Source organism: Oreochromis niloticus, linkage group LG11 (genome assembly GCF_001858045.2).
Source record: "Oreochromis niloticus isolate F11D_XX linkage group LG11, O_niloticus_UMD_NMBU, whole genome shotgun sequence".
NCBI lineage: Eukaryota > Metazoa > Chordata > Actinopteri > Cichliformes > Cichlidae > Oreochromis > Oreochromis niloticus.
In genome coordinates this window covers 11,391,599-11,407,049 of record NC_031976.2, presented here as the reverse complement: position 1 = coordinate 11,407,049, position 15,451 = coordinate 11,391,599, and the positions used below count along the sequence as shown (strand labels likewise).

Here is a 15,451-nt window from a genome sequence, read left to right as displayed (position 1 = left end):
GCTCTGGTGTTGTGTGTGGACAGGTAGGCTATACTGCATGTAAATCAAGGCCTTAAGCGAACTTAGCGACGCTTTGAACTGTGCATCGTACTGCGCATTCAAAAGCGAATAATGGAGACTGAAAGAAATCGACCAGTCTAAGTGATCTATTAATTTTAAGAATTAATCTATTAAGAGTGTATTTAGCTGAAGTTACTTTTAAATTTTAGCTATTAAAAGCAAAGCTAGTTGTGGAAAGCAGCCAGAGCTAAAAAGATTACTGGAGATCAGTGTCTTTTTTATGCTTGAACGCTGCCACATTGGAGGATTTGCAAGCATAAACTACTCATTTTAAGTTTCACTGCAGCATCTCACACTGATGTTTCAAAATGCAACATAGCAAACCCAACATTTTTTAAATTACCACAGATGGACAAAAGACTTACAGCTCCATCCGCCTGTATATAAAGATTTAAAAAATATGCTTATGTGCACACACTCTTAATTCCTGATGGACATTATCAGACTTGCGTATCTCCACAAGGCCCTATCTGCCCACATGTATGCGTGGATTTTTCTCATATTTGATAGCTGCTAATAAACAATTTATGGCGCTAAACTGGGGTAATATATTATATCCTGAAATACTGTTGAGTAACCACCTTGATTTTTTCTCATCTTCCAGTTGTGGAAAACAAAATACTTGGCGCTCATCCACAGACAACACTGAGGCCCATTATCTTCAGTATGCTCGCCAAGCCAGCTTTGACAAAGGGGAAACTCAGCGTGGCCTCCTTTGTTGACCAGGTATTAGGTGTTGAATAACCACTACAATTTATGAATTTGCAGACTTTTCAGCAATTGCATTGATTCTGTGTAAACCCTGATAATTTTTAAGCACATCGTCCTAATATTAAAGATCATTTTACTTCATGACATATGAGACACAGCTTACAAATGAGAACATATTCCTTCGTGAAGTTTTGGATGATAGAGGGTTCTAATGCTATATAGTAATGATATGATGATGGATTGCATGGTAATTTAATACAACTGAGGAAGTCCAGAGGATTAAGTGGTGAGGGTAACACGTGCAGTTTAGCTTTTTGCTTGCACCAGGGTATGAACAAGCATGCCTGCACAGAAACAGTCGCAAACATGCACATAACCCATTCAGCACTCTCTCGCATGTCATATGGAAAACAAATGATTCCCCTTCTACTCCCCTCATACACACATTCACACACACTCCTCTGGGTGCTATCAGTCCTGTGTGTCTCTCTAGAGGGAAACTGTATCAGACAACGAAGGTCACGTGACCTGGGGAGTCAGCCTTCCTTAATCCTACTGTCAGCCCTAATTGGGCAGTAGGGGATTGATCTACTATGCCCTCTGTGTGTGTGTGTGTGTGTGTGTGTGTGTGTGTGTGTGTGTGTGTGTGTATTCTAGCTGGCCTCTTATATGAAGTTCATTTACAATTGGACTCCTGACACCATGTCTAGTTTGACAGGGTGAAAAGAATGAGAGGTTTTTGTCATTTGATCATTTTTAAAAGGGATAAGTAATAATAATAATAACTGCAACTGGCTGATCTATGTTTTTAACACAAAGCAAAATAGAATAAGAAAGGTTTCGTTGACAGGGAGAGAGATTTGTGTATCCTGGAAGGCATAAATATATATTAAAGTACTATAAGACAATCAATTCTGAATGTTTTCACCATCACGATTTTGGAACATTATTACTAAAATCAAAAATGTAAAACACTTCACCAGTAGAGGGCAATACTGTGAAAAAATACAGTGATCATTGCCCAACTCCCTCTCAAATCCACACATCACGTGCATCATTTCTGTTGTTTAATGTAGGTTTAAAGTATTGCTGTGAAAGAAGTCATATAATCATTGAACACCAAACTGTAAGAGATTAAGCCGTGATGTGTCTTGTAACAGCAAAAAAGAGACAGGCGAGGTGGCCATTATCCATGACAAGCCTGTCCCAACATTGCATTCAAGGCCATAGGAATTCATTATTATAGATTATTTTTATTCTCACCTCATGAACCTGCACCGCCTATTCATTTCTGATCTCTTTACTTTGTTACGGATGTGACTATGAAATTTTGCGTCTTTACAGAGGTGAGAAGCAAGGAATGAAGAAACGAATCACTTTGGCTGTGTAGCTCCCTACAGACATCAATCGAAAAAGTAAACTTCTTTTTTTCGTCATTTGCCTTTTTTTTTTTCTTTTTTTTTAAAATTTGGCTGTATAACTAGAACAATAAAGTCATGCAATAAACTTCAGGAACACTGTGCTTGCTGCACTCCCACCTTCATGTTCATTTTGTTTGATCGTTTTTTTGGCTTACAACTTCATTTCTTTTGCTGTTTTATTTGGTGCCGGCTAAGATTCAGCTGTAAACCCTGCTGAAAACAACTTGACCAGTGTTATACATTTTGACTGGACATTAGAGGCCTGTCCTAGTTACCAGCATAACCAGGAAAGATGAAGACCATTTTGTATTTTAGAAACTGAAAAAATCTTACACTGTTCACTGAGACTGTGGAAAGAAAAATCTCTGTACTTAGATACCGTACAATAAAACTAAAGACAAATAAAAAATATTAATAATAATAGCAAATAAATCTAGGATTTCTTGCCAGATATTCTGCAAGTGAATCTTAGGTCCCTGAAGGTTCTCATCTATATTGATGTTCTGCTTGCACCATGTTGCCTAGCAACCGCCTAGCTGTGAGATAAATTGGCATACTTTTACCATTTATGCACCTATAACACTATATATGAAACCATCAAATCATTTTTATTCAGTGTATAGCAGTATGTTTAGCAACCACCGAGCACAGGCTTAAATGACCTGTTTTTTGTCTTTATGCAAATACAACACCATGTAAAAGCATCCTATCATATTAATTTTACATCAAACAGCATCATGGTCAAACAGTACCAGTGTTATTAATCTGTGCTTTGCTCATAATGGAAAAAAAGCTGAAAAGAAATTTGTTCTAGGACTTTAAGTCGTAGAGAGTCTAAACCTTTCCATACAATATCCAGTTCAGGTTGGCAGAGCAGCCTTGAACATATCCCAGCTGTCACAGGGAAAGACACATGGTACAGGCATAGTTTACCATGGACAGGTCACTCTTTCATCATAAGGCTAACAAAGAAAGACAGGCAGTCAGTCAGACTTACATTCACACCAATAATCAATTTAGAATCACCATTAACCTAACATTCATATCTTTAGGCTTTTGGAGGAAACCAAAGGATGTGCAGAAGAAGAAATGAAGGCCACACCAGTTTAGAAGGTTGAAATATGGAAGCTTCTTGCTGTGAGGCAGTGCTAACCACAGCACCACCTTACTGTTCCTGACTCTAAGTTGTAGTAGTATTAATTATTGCATTTATATATTAAATCAAATTATTAAATATATTTATTATTATTATTATTATTATTGTTATTATTATTTTGGCAAAACAAAAAGCTATCATCCCCCTGTATTCTATAAAAGTTTTTGCATGACTAATATACTGTTCTGAGTCTTCAGAGAGCGGTTGTTTAGACAGGTAATGGTCTGAGAGAAACATGACCACAGAAACCGCAATTACACCTGATCTTGTTGAACAATAATGTGTGTGTATGTGTGTTTGCTTCTGTGTCTGTGAAAGCTTGTGTGTAAATACCAGCATGTCTTTGCAATATCATCCAAGTACTGGCATGATTTTTCATACATTTTTCACACATGAAAAATGGTGTGTGTGTTTGTGTTTCACAGTAACTTATAAGGTTAGAGTGCCTCTGTTTATTTATTTACATAGCAGATGCTCTTATACAGGGCACTAGGCTTTCGAGTCATTTAGCTCATTCACATATTTACACAGCTGGATATGAAGTGATCAAGCAGTTTAAAAAGGCAGAAAGGAGGTCAGACCTCTTACTTTTTAACTTTAGTACACAGTGTGAGTGATACTAGGAGTGTGTTCCACATACTCATGTCCCTTATTCATTTTATTTCTTTTTCATCATCATCATCATCATTATTATTATTATTATTATTATTATTATTATTGTTATTATTATTATTATTATTATTATTATTGTTATTGTTATTGTTATTATTATTATTATTATTATTATTATTATTATTATCCATCCATCCATCCATTCTCTTTCATCCTTATCATGCTGGAGCTGGAGCCTAGCACAGCTCCATAGGGCATACACCCCGGATAGGTCACCAGCCTGACGCAGGGCTAACACAGAGAGACAGACAAGCATTCACATTCACATCTATGGGCAATTTAAAACCACCAATTAACCTAAGCCCTTTATTTGTATGTCTTTGGACTGCAGGAGGAAACAAGGGGGAGAACAAACAGACTCCACACAGGCCAGGTGGTGAAGTTGAACTCAGGACCTTCTTGCATGCTGCCTATATTCTATTCGATTGGGGTTACATCTGAATATATAAATTTATATAGCATTTCCGATATGCAAATTATAATATTCATTTTATTGCATTGAATATTTTTGAAGGAATAACTACTTTAATAATATTTCTTTGAAATGTGGGTCACAAAGGTGTTGGCAGGATCCATTTCTGTGTCGAGATAGGCTCCAATAATCTGCAATACACTCTAAAAAAATTTTTTGATTGTTTGTTCACTGATTTTTTTCTGCCTCTTGTCAGCCAATCAAATCAATGTGCATTGCTGTAAGCAACCTGAACCATCCTGGTACCAGCTGTCAGCATCAAGGAGGAAAGCTACTGTGTGTCTACAAACTGAAAGAATCGCTTTCTGTTCTGGAAATTCTTTTTTAGAATGTTCATTCTGAAAACACCTCTAACTTCATTGTATATAGTATAACATGCTTATCAGTTGTGAAACAACTTAAAATGCTGAAATAATGAACAACTCGGTCATTTCTGCTTTATTGCTTCAAATAAGTGACCCTCCCAGCACTGAACTTTGCTTCACTGCTATTTCAGTGCCTAGATGCATTTCATTCCCATCATTCTGTCTTTTATTCTCTCCTGCCTGTTACTTCCCCTTCTCTCCATAGTTTGTTGCATAATTCTTCACACTCTTCCATCTCCATGCCCACCATATCAACCTCAAACTCATTTCTGTTCTACCTTTCTTTTTCCACCTCCTATATCCTTTACTCCTCCTCCCTGTTAGACCCTCCCTCCTTCTTTTTTTCCATACATACAAAAGCCACATGGAGGGTCTGCTTCTAATCTCCGCATGCTGGGGTCTTCATTTGTTTTGCTTGTCCTGGGACCCCACAATGTAGTTTCCACACCCAGGACCCACTGAGTGCAGATTTAATTAGAAAAGACGAATGGTGGAAGGAGCTAGAGAATTGGAATTGGACATGGGGGCTTTACAAGGAGGGCTGGTCTGTCCTTGGCACTGCATGTGTTCAACACAACAATGCACTTCACACTGAGAAGGGCAATGAGAAAGTGGAAAAGAAGTAGAAATGAAAATGAAGAATGGAGATGACATACTTAACTCTACCCTTGTAGTAAGGCTCTGTTCAACCATTGTGCTTATAGCCTATGCTCATGGTGCCACAGCTACTCATGCCGCTCAGCTTTTAGGCCTAAAAGGCTTAAAACCATAAAAATGCCAGAGGAGAACATGTAGGGCCTTCTATGGCTTTAGAACGGGCTAAAATATCAAGATTTTAAAGTTATTTATTTTTTAAATTGTTATCTCTATGTTTTATAGACATGATCTATCAGATCTGCTTCTGAAAATATTGCTCTATCATGAGTGAGACCAAAAACTGACTTTCATAAGCATTTGCAAAGGCTGCTGCTACTGTCTTTTATAATTATCATGACCACAGCATCAGCTTTTCCCTGTTGATTTTCTTTGAAAAATGCTACAATGGTGTGATGTTCACAATGTGGAGTATGAATGTTTGGTTGTAACATGAATAATAACATTTTTTGATTAGCTTTCTTAAATTTGGCATCCACTTGTTATATGTTATTTTCACCTCCCAAAAAGTTGATTCTTTTCATCTGGACGTAGCGTTTTTACTCATCCAAGTAACTTCTTCAGTGTCAGCTGACTGCAGGTTTCCCCAACTTTATAAAGACTACATTTGCATAATGACTGAAACTAGCACCACTGGCAAACAATGGGCTGTGAGGTCAGTCTCTTGATCACTAATATGCAAATTGTCAAGACCATTGATCAACAACTACTTATCAAAGACCATTGAGTACCATTCATAGAGAGTTGGGAAATGCCTGCAATCACAGCATTGTAAGATAGTGAAAGATGTACCCTTAGGCCCCCTCCTTGATTCAGAGATGGTCTTTCCCCTTTCACGTAAATGGCCTCCTTGACTTGACAGGCGTTCCTTCCTGTCCAGGATGTATACATCATCACTGACCAAGAGTGTCTACTGGCCTATAGGTGTAAACAGACTGTAGAGTCCTGGCCTGACGAGGTTGCTCTTCTGTGTTGTGCCATCCGGTTAACCAGAGGTTGTTTGGTTTCCCTGATGTATAAATCATGGCAATCCTCCTGGCACTTAACAGTTACACTATATTACTCTGTTTGTGTTGGTGGACCAATTTTTGGCGCAGTGTTTTTTGGGGTTTAAAAGCCAGAGAGATGTGGTATTTAGAGAAAATGCATCTCAACTGTTCTGATACTCCTGACACCAGAAATCGCTTAAGGTTTTTGCTTAGACGGCAGTTGTCCTTCTCTCCTTGATCACCTGGAGCAGTCTTTATGTGCCTTCCCAGGTTTGACAAAAGTCCAGCTGGGATAACCACATTTACTCAGGGCCCTCTTGATATGATGTTCTTCTGCTTCCCTGGCCGCTGTGTCTGTGGAGATGGTGTTCGCTCTGTGTTGTAGCGTCCTGATGACACCCAGTTTGTGCTCCAGTGGGTGATGAGAGTCAAACCTCAAATACCGATCTGTATGCGTTTGTTTATGGTACACATCAAATTTTAAATGTCCCTGTGGTGGGGTGAGGTCGGCGGTGCCGTGGCAGGGAAGGCGGATGCATCTGCGCGGCATCGCAATCACGCCTTGCCAGCTTAAGAGCAGTGTAGGGTCCTGTTGTGTTGTTGTTGCAGATATGTGTGGCTGGCAGCAGGGAGCTGCAGCCGTGGAAGTGTGTGAGCAGCAACCGAGTGAAATAAAATAAAATGTTCCAGAATGCAGAATCGTGGTCGCGTCATGCCTCATTCCTGCCACAGTCCCCCATCACCAGTGTTGGAAAGGTTACTTTTAAAATGTATTCCACTACAGTTTACAGAATACACGCCCCAAAATGTAGTTTGTAACATATTCCGTTAAGTTACTCAATGTGAGTAACGTATTCTGAGTACTCTGAATACTTTGGATTACTTAATATATTCTTAGGCCTTTCACAACTACATGAATGTAGCAATCACATCCTGCAAATTCTTGTTTGTTTGTCTCTACCAATTGGCTTTTAAACCCACATCTCTCTGAATAGACAGTATATTTACTGTAGAGGAGAAAAGACTTATGTTAACATAAGTTAACATAAGATGTTAACCTACATGCTACTGTGTTCTTTTTAAAGACAAGTTTTTTTTCTGGCAATCCTTCCACACAAGCCATATTTGTTTAGTCTTCTAATAATTGTACTGTCATGAACTTTAACATGCTAAGTACATGACCAGCAATTTGCCAAAACTCCTGCTTTGATAGAGGTGCTGCTCGGTTGATGATCAGTTAATCAAGTAAATTTGTTTAGCAGCACCTGGCCACTACTTACCCTCTATGGAAGCGGTTTTTCACATGGTTGCATAGAGTCCTGTCTGACTGTATTATAAAAGCAAGCTGGCCAACCTCCAGGCTAGCATTTTAACCTCATTACTATCAAGACAATAATGATAATAACTTTGAATAAAACCTTAGCCTAGAGAAAATAAAGTGTCACGTTGACCTTTTAACAAGGGTCTGCAAAAGAATTAGCAAGTGTTTTTTAAACCAATGTGACTAATATAAATCTTAGCCAGAGAATGACGATAACCAGCATGATTCAGCTGGGTTTGATTACAGAGCACTGACTGTCCCAGACAGTTATTAAGATGATTGTTTTCACTATTCCATTTAATTTTGTTTTTCGTGATTCTCGAACAGAATCGATCTTCCTGTTTTATTTGTAAGGAGTGCAACACATTGTCACGCAAGTAAGATCCAGATAAAGTGACATATTTGATACTACTCATTGTTCCAGTCATTTCAAACTCTTCCTGGAAAGCATTATTGGCAGCACGCGTAGTTCCAGTTATGTCTGATGAACAGCCCACCTCGCTGAAGAAATGTAATAACTTCCCTTGTAACTGCATCACTGTTGTGATATATACTCTCTGAAGCCTATTGATGAAACTGTTTTCACTAAACAACACACAATAATGTAAGTGATCAAAGGTTTCTTCGTGTTAAAATTGAATTTTTTTCCCCCACTGTTGCCAAAGTGATTGCTTAAAGGAGGTCAAATGATTGTTCAGGTTTTCTCTGTTTTCTTTGTATTATTGTACGGTCTTTACCTTACAATTTAAAGCACCTTGAGACAACTTTTGTTCTGATTTGGCACTATATTTTTGTGCCATACTATGTTTGGCAAAGTCTAAAGACCTTATCCCTATTGTTCTCAACCACCTTTGTTGATGTTTTCCATTAGGACAACACAGATGTTCTGTATGCTATCCTGGTGTCTTGGTTGTACTTCTCTGTGTATGCCATCCCAGGTTAACATCTTACATCCTGTTGCTACTGTATGTGTTGGATAGTCTCTGGGGCACCTTTACACAGTCTTCAACCTGGGTCTTGTCAGTTATGGCACACTCCTGCCTTTATACTGTTGGTGCTTATGGCTTATTCTTGTGAGTCTTAAAATTACTGACATCTATCTCCTCCTCTGTCCAGCGTATTATTCCAGCTGGGTATCTGATGATGGCTTGGGTCTTACCTTCTGGAGGTATTTGGCTGTGGCTGACCTTTGTGCATCTTTGTCATGGTTCCTGTTGGCCTGTGGGATACCGAGGTACTTGTAGCTGTCCTGTATATCTGTTATTCTGCCTTCCAGTACCTCCACCCTTTCAGTCCCTTATCTCTCTTAGGAATCATTCCAACACACCTCAGTCCAGATAACATCCTGATGTTCTCACTGTAGATTGTGTTGAGCTAGATTAGTGATTTGATATGTTGCTCACTCCTGGCATACAGCTTGATGTCATCCATGAACAGGAGATTACTGATGGTAACTCCACTCCTGAATCTGTATCCATATAGCTTCTTAATGATGAGCTGTGTTAGAGGGTTGAGGCATGTGCAAAATAGCAGTGAGGATGGTGCACCACTGTGGTATATTCCCCACTTGATGGCAACTTGAGCGATTGGCAGGGAGTCGGTGTTCCGTCTTCCACAGTCCCACTAAGTTCCTAATATCATATCATATCAAATTTATTTGTATAGCACATTTAAAGACCAACGTACACCAAAGTGCTTTCCAGTAATACCATGATACAGATAAAATCACAATATAAAAAAACATAGATATAAATTACAGATATAAAATAATTACATAATGTAAATGCAGATTCGGATGAAAATCACCTTAATTAGCTTTGAATGCTAGGTTAAACAAGTAAGTTTTTAGACGTGATTTAAAAGATTGAATAGAATCAGGTGGGCGAATGTCAAGAGGACCCGTGCGGCAACGGGAAAGGCATTGTCTCCTCTAGTCTTCAGCCGAGACCTAGGTTGCACTAAGAGCAGTTGACCCGATGATCTTAGTGCTCTCTTAGGGCTATACAGACAGAGGAGATCAGCTAAGTAATTAGGCGCCATATTATTTAGAATTTTATAAGTAAACAATACGATTTTAAAATCAATTCGATATTTAATAGGAAGTCAATGTAAGTTGGCTAGAACAGTGGTGATGGAATCATACCTTCTAGTGCCGGTTAAGAGATGTGCTGCGGCATTTTGGACTAATTGCAATCGCTGAAGGAGGGAAAATTGGAAGCCCAAGTAAAGAGAGTTACAATAATCTAGTCTTGAAGTGATGAATGCATGAATAAATTTCTCTAGATCTTTACGTGGTATATAAGGTTTAGCCTTAGAAATTTGTCGTAGTTGATGGAAGCTAGTTTTTATCACAGTAGGCATCTGCTTATCTAGTTTGAAGGAACTATCCATAAAAACTAAAAGATTCCTAACAGTATCGGTGAGGTGATTAGCAACAGGCCCGAGTGTACCAGTTAGTTGTCCCTGAGGAATATGTCTATCAAAAACATTAATTTCCGTCTTACGTGATAACCAGTCTTTCACATCCCTCAAACAATCAAACAGAGGATGTAGCGAAGGTGAAAATCCCCAGTCAAGTGGAGGTAGATTTGAATATCATCAGCATAGCAATGAAAAGAGACATTATGTTTTTCAAAAACTGAGCCCCAGGACAACATGTACAGCGAGAACAACACCTGATGAATGTTATGAATGTGTATGTGTGTGTGTGTGTACGTGTATCACAATATGTTGTATTTATTGTTTATTAAATCTGAGTTTTGGTTTCTTTTTAGTTCATGTCTTTCCATCCCAGGCAAACTCTAAGGCCAGAATTACACTCATTTTCTAAAGTGCACAAAAACAGCTATGGACACCGGGGACCAGTAGCTGTTTCTATTTATAGTTCTATATGAGTGTACTCAGGGGATACATGCTTAACACCAAACTGGAGACATGCGGATATCCACATATGTTCTTGAATTCACCCTGATAAAAATGACATCACTTAAAACCAAGCAAACAGCTCAGCAGATACAGAAACTACCATAAGGTGACTTCATTAGTTATAAGCTAACAACTTTCCCTGCCAAAGCCAAACAACAGCCCCATCCCCAAATTAGTCTGGAGTGCATAAGTGTATGATCGCGATTGCTGTCTACTTCTCCCTTTACTCAAAAACCTTTGATTTTCAGTACTTTTCAGTAATCTTTACGTAATTACTGCAGATGAAAAAGATATGTCAGTCACCTGTTTATCCAAGCAAATCTCATCTCAGTGTGGTTACTGAATAGTGACATGAAATACATGCTCTTTGCTTTCTGATTTCATATTTGAAAAATGTGAGATGTAACTATAAAGTCTATTTCCCCTATTTGGCATCATTTTGCTGTTAAATATCCATCCTCGTAGTACAAGTTCCGTGAAGGTTCAGAGACGTATTGTTCTGTGTGAACTGCTCTCTCTGTTTATCTTTACAGATTCCAGACAAACTCTTGCTGAAAGGACAGTGGCCAAACATCTGTGTGCTGGCACTGAACAGTGACAAAGCTGCTGGACACTGGTAATGTGCAGAAAAAAATGCAGAGAGATACTTAACACACATATTCACAGATACACAGTCGTGTACAGTCACATAATGAAAACACATAATCATGCTCAGAAACACTCACTGATTATGTATATAGCAGGTGGTCAAAAAGTCAGCTTCAAACAAAGACTTAGAGGTGCAACAGCTGGAAAGGCGTGCTGAGAATTATGGACACCTTACATCTACTCATAGCTGACCTTGAGATCACCAGGCAGAAAGAAAACAGCACAGATGAGTATGAAAAATTTAGTTCCAAAGCTTCTCTGTCCTTGAAATGTGAAACACAAGCAAAGCAAAATTATGCTAAAAGAGCACAAAGGCAGGAAAAAAAGGTTATCACCTAATTTCCAGGACACAGATGTGATTGTTTTAGCTGTGACACTGTTCCAGTTGGCCCAGGTTCTCTGGACTAAATATGTTATTAAGCCTCTCCCCCTCATGTTTTTCTATTCAAACCATGCTTTTTATGAACGTTGTATATCTACAACAGAGGCCATTTTCCACTGTTCAGGATGACACGGAACACCTGCTGTTCATGCTCTGCACCGAACTCCACTCCAACATAAAAATTTTTCTTTTTCTCACTGCAGTGGAGTCAAGAACAATGAGAGACAGACTCTGATAGTGATAACCAAACTCACATCTTTTTCTTTTCATATTTCTGTGACTCTTTCTAGGCCCCATTTTTGTCTTTTTCTTTCTTTTTTGGCTACAGTAAACCACATATCAAGAAACCTAGACATGATGACTTTTCAGAGCCAACGTAATAACACTAAAGACATTCCATGGTAGTTGATATTCACAGACTGCTGAATAATCATAATCCTAAAGAGCCCAAGTAATGCTCATCTAACAGCATTATTTTGATGTTCTTTTTTTCCCTGTGAAAAACAGCAGGTTTGTGTTTGGGCAGATGGACGGGAGTTGGCTGTTGCTCTCTGGGGATGAAATCAACTCTGCCATAGACTAAGGTCCATGTTTATCTTTGAGCTTTATTAGATGTTGATGTTGGCTGTGTGAGAGAACCACTTGTTTAAAAAACTATTTTTAAAGGAAAGGGAAAAAGAGAGAGAGAGAGAAAGTTGGGCTGAGGACAAAGGCTGAAAAAGACAGCACCACTACATTATGGATTTAAAGGTACAGTAAGTCATTTTTTAAAAGTTATTTCATAGAAAATATGTTGTACTCAAAGATATACATTGATTAGTGTGTAATTATGTCTTCTAAAAAACCGATACATTCTTAGAAACTTAGAATAATACATAGAAGTAGGCACTGGTTCATGGAAGTTGTCCCACTGTTTCACCTAATTGGGTTTTATGTATGTGGCTAGAGACTGGCCGCATATAAAGCATACTTTACAAGTTAATTTTAATTTAGAGATCACAAATAACTATTTCAAAGTATAAATGACCATTTGACAATTGTACATGTATACTGTCAACATCTCTTTCTCATTATGTCTTTCTCCTCTTCCTCATTATCTGCTTCCTACACCACAGCTCCCCCTCCTCTGTCATTTCCACCACATCTTCTTCCTCCTCAGCTCAAGTCTCACATTCTGAACTGAAGTCAGGGTTCTAACACACAAAAATGTGCTTATTTATTGTTGATATTGTCACAATTACTAATTTCAGCACATTAGACAGGCCACCCTCCCATTTCTGGCAGCTGACAAAGAGCCAGTTAGTTATAAGCTAACATTATGCCAGCTAATGGTAGGTTCAACTGTCCTAAAAATTACACTTTCACTCTGTTTGATTATGTTTTCCACATTATATGAGAGTTTATTCATTAAGTGTCTGAGTCCAAGAATGTTAGGGCAACTGCGAAGAAAGTTTTACAAACTCTACAAACTCAGCTTACCTGAGGCTAACAGCAGCTAACATAGGTTAACAGCAGCTAACAGTGGCAAAAACAGACATGCTTACTGACAGAGAAGTTCAGCATCTCCTCAATATCTGTATCACTGCTATTGGACTGAAGTGAGTTTCGCTGACTCATCGACTAGTATCTCGCTCCTTTCACAAAGTTTTACAGCTTCCTCCAGACTGCATAGAAGTGGACATCTAAACAGCAGACTGACAGCTACATTCACCACAGACGATAAGCAGCTAATTGTACAGTGGCCATCAAAGATAAAATTATACACTTTAGCTGTGAAGGGTAGAAAAACAGAATTCAGTTGACTGCCATCTCCTGACATCTACTGGTAAACTTTTACACACTGTACCTTTAAGCAAGTGGGCATCTTGATGGAAGTGAAATGTGGTTAACTGATAGGACTTCAAATGAATTTAGCTGCTGTAGAATAGCCTGTCAATTTTTCAGTTGTTTCTAACACCATTTAGCTACCAAATAAAAACATTTAGGTACCTCAAAATTAGAAAAGAAACCCCAAAAGTGAGCACACTGTGACATTTGGGTACTTGTGATCTGGATACAGCATTCACAATTGTATACCAAATTTTAAAACCAGCATAATCAATGGCAGAACTCTTTTTTGGCGAGGTTTACATATGCCTTGTGGATAAATCCAGTGCATTTCTGGTTACTGTGTACTGTGTGCTTGCTTTGCCATGTTTGAAGTCCAGCCTTCATTTCAACACCACTGGTCCAATTTTTAACACAGTATTTTGTACTCCTATACTGGTGCCAGCATCAGTGTTTTTGATGGGAATTTGCAATGTGGATACTGCATTAGGTGCTAGCATTGTGTTTGTGCAAATGAGGTATAGGAGAAGTGTTATCCTTGGAAAGCTCAGCAGTAATACAGCTGTCCATCACATTGCCTGCAACAACTTATGATTTTAGACATTAGCACAGCAGTTGCTTGATTTGACCCCTTGCTGGTCCCAGTGAGTGTAAGTGTATTACACTATGTGTGCTTTGTCAGCACTTGGAAAACACACTACTGACCTACACCTACAGCAGGACAAGGAAAGATGTTTTTGGTTTCCTTCCATTTAAACAAGGTTCAGTCATGTCTGCTTAAACCACGTGTAGAAAGCAGTCTTCTTGCGGCATGTCAAAGTATTTTGGACTTTGCAAAATGCAACAGCAAAACTACACACAGCACTGGATTTTTGTGTTTGTTAATAATAACTTAACTTTTAAATCTTAAATTTGTAAATTGAGCTGTCTAAGAAGATAATCCAAATTACTTGCATGACTTTTACTCATGGGTTCATTTATGCAAAGACACATATATTTTAGATATACCAGCTTCTGTCAAAGCAGCAATATGTGAAAGAATGTGTTTTGTTGAATTCTTAGATGTGATATGGGCACACCCCAGAGACTGGAGTCTTTCTCTGTTTTTCCCCAAAACATGTTGTTGATGCAACTGCCTATTTTGGGCAGATATTATGGGAAACAAACACGTTCAAATTTATGAAAAGAGCAGAAAACGAGTGACAGACATGCAGACATGAATGTCATATGGACAGATAGACAAAACAGTAAGGCAAGCAGGCACACAAATATTTAGACAGACTGTAAATGAGTCAGAGAGATCGGAAGTCTGTTAGAAAGGCCAGTTGAGACACATATAAAACAACAAAGTCAAGCGACAAACTGTCCTGATGGGTGAAAGGATGAATGTAAAGCACAGTGAGGAATGTGGAAACCGTGGCTCAACAGATGGATGCGAGAGAAGACAGATTAACACACCAAATGAAAGACGAAGAGAGTGTAATGGCAGGATACAGTGGCACACTAGTACACCGACAGACAAACAGGGACTTAGGGTACACACACAGGTGCTCGAAAAATGCAATTATCCCATCATTTTTATGCCGTGATTGTCAGCAGAAAAATGCTGTTGATGTCTTGTGTTGAGAGTTTTACCACTTTATGAAGATGTGTAATTTTAAATGCAACTCTCTGACACTCTTGGGAGAAAGACATTTAGTTTGGACACATAGCTGACTGTTAGCATGACACCTGCCCAGCAGCTGGTGGGAAGATAAGTGTGCCAAGACATGGAAGAAGATGACTGTGTCTTGCACCAGCTCCTAGTGACTTGTGTATGTGAATGCATGATGATGACTGCAAGGTCAT

At 38.7% G+C, this 15,451-nt stretch overlaps 1 long non-coding RNA gene across 1 annotated transcript; it reads left to right on the top strand.

The window, feature by feature from the left end:
* The first annotated feature begins 670 nt into the window (after nucleotides 1–670).
* LOC112848171 (uncharacterized) lies at nucleotides 671–11,351 on the top strand. The gene is made up of 3 exons (XR_003222135.1): nucleotides 671–786; nucleotides 8,938–9,055; nucleotides 11,280–11,351. It is a non-coding gene; the product is annotated as an uncharacterized LOC112848171 (long non-coding RNA).
* Nucleotides 11,352–15,451: the final 4,100 nt, after the last annotated feature.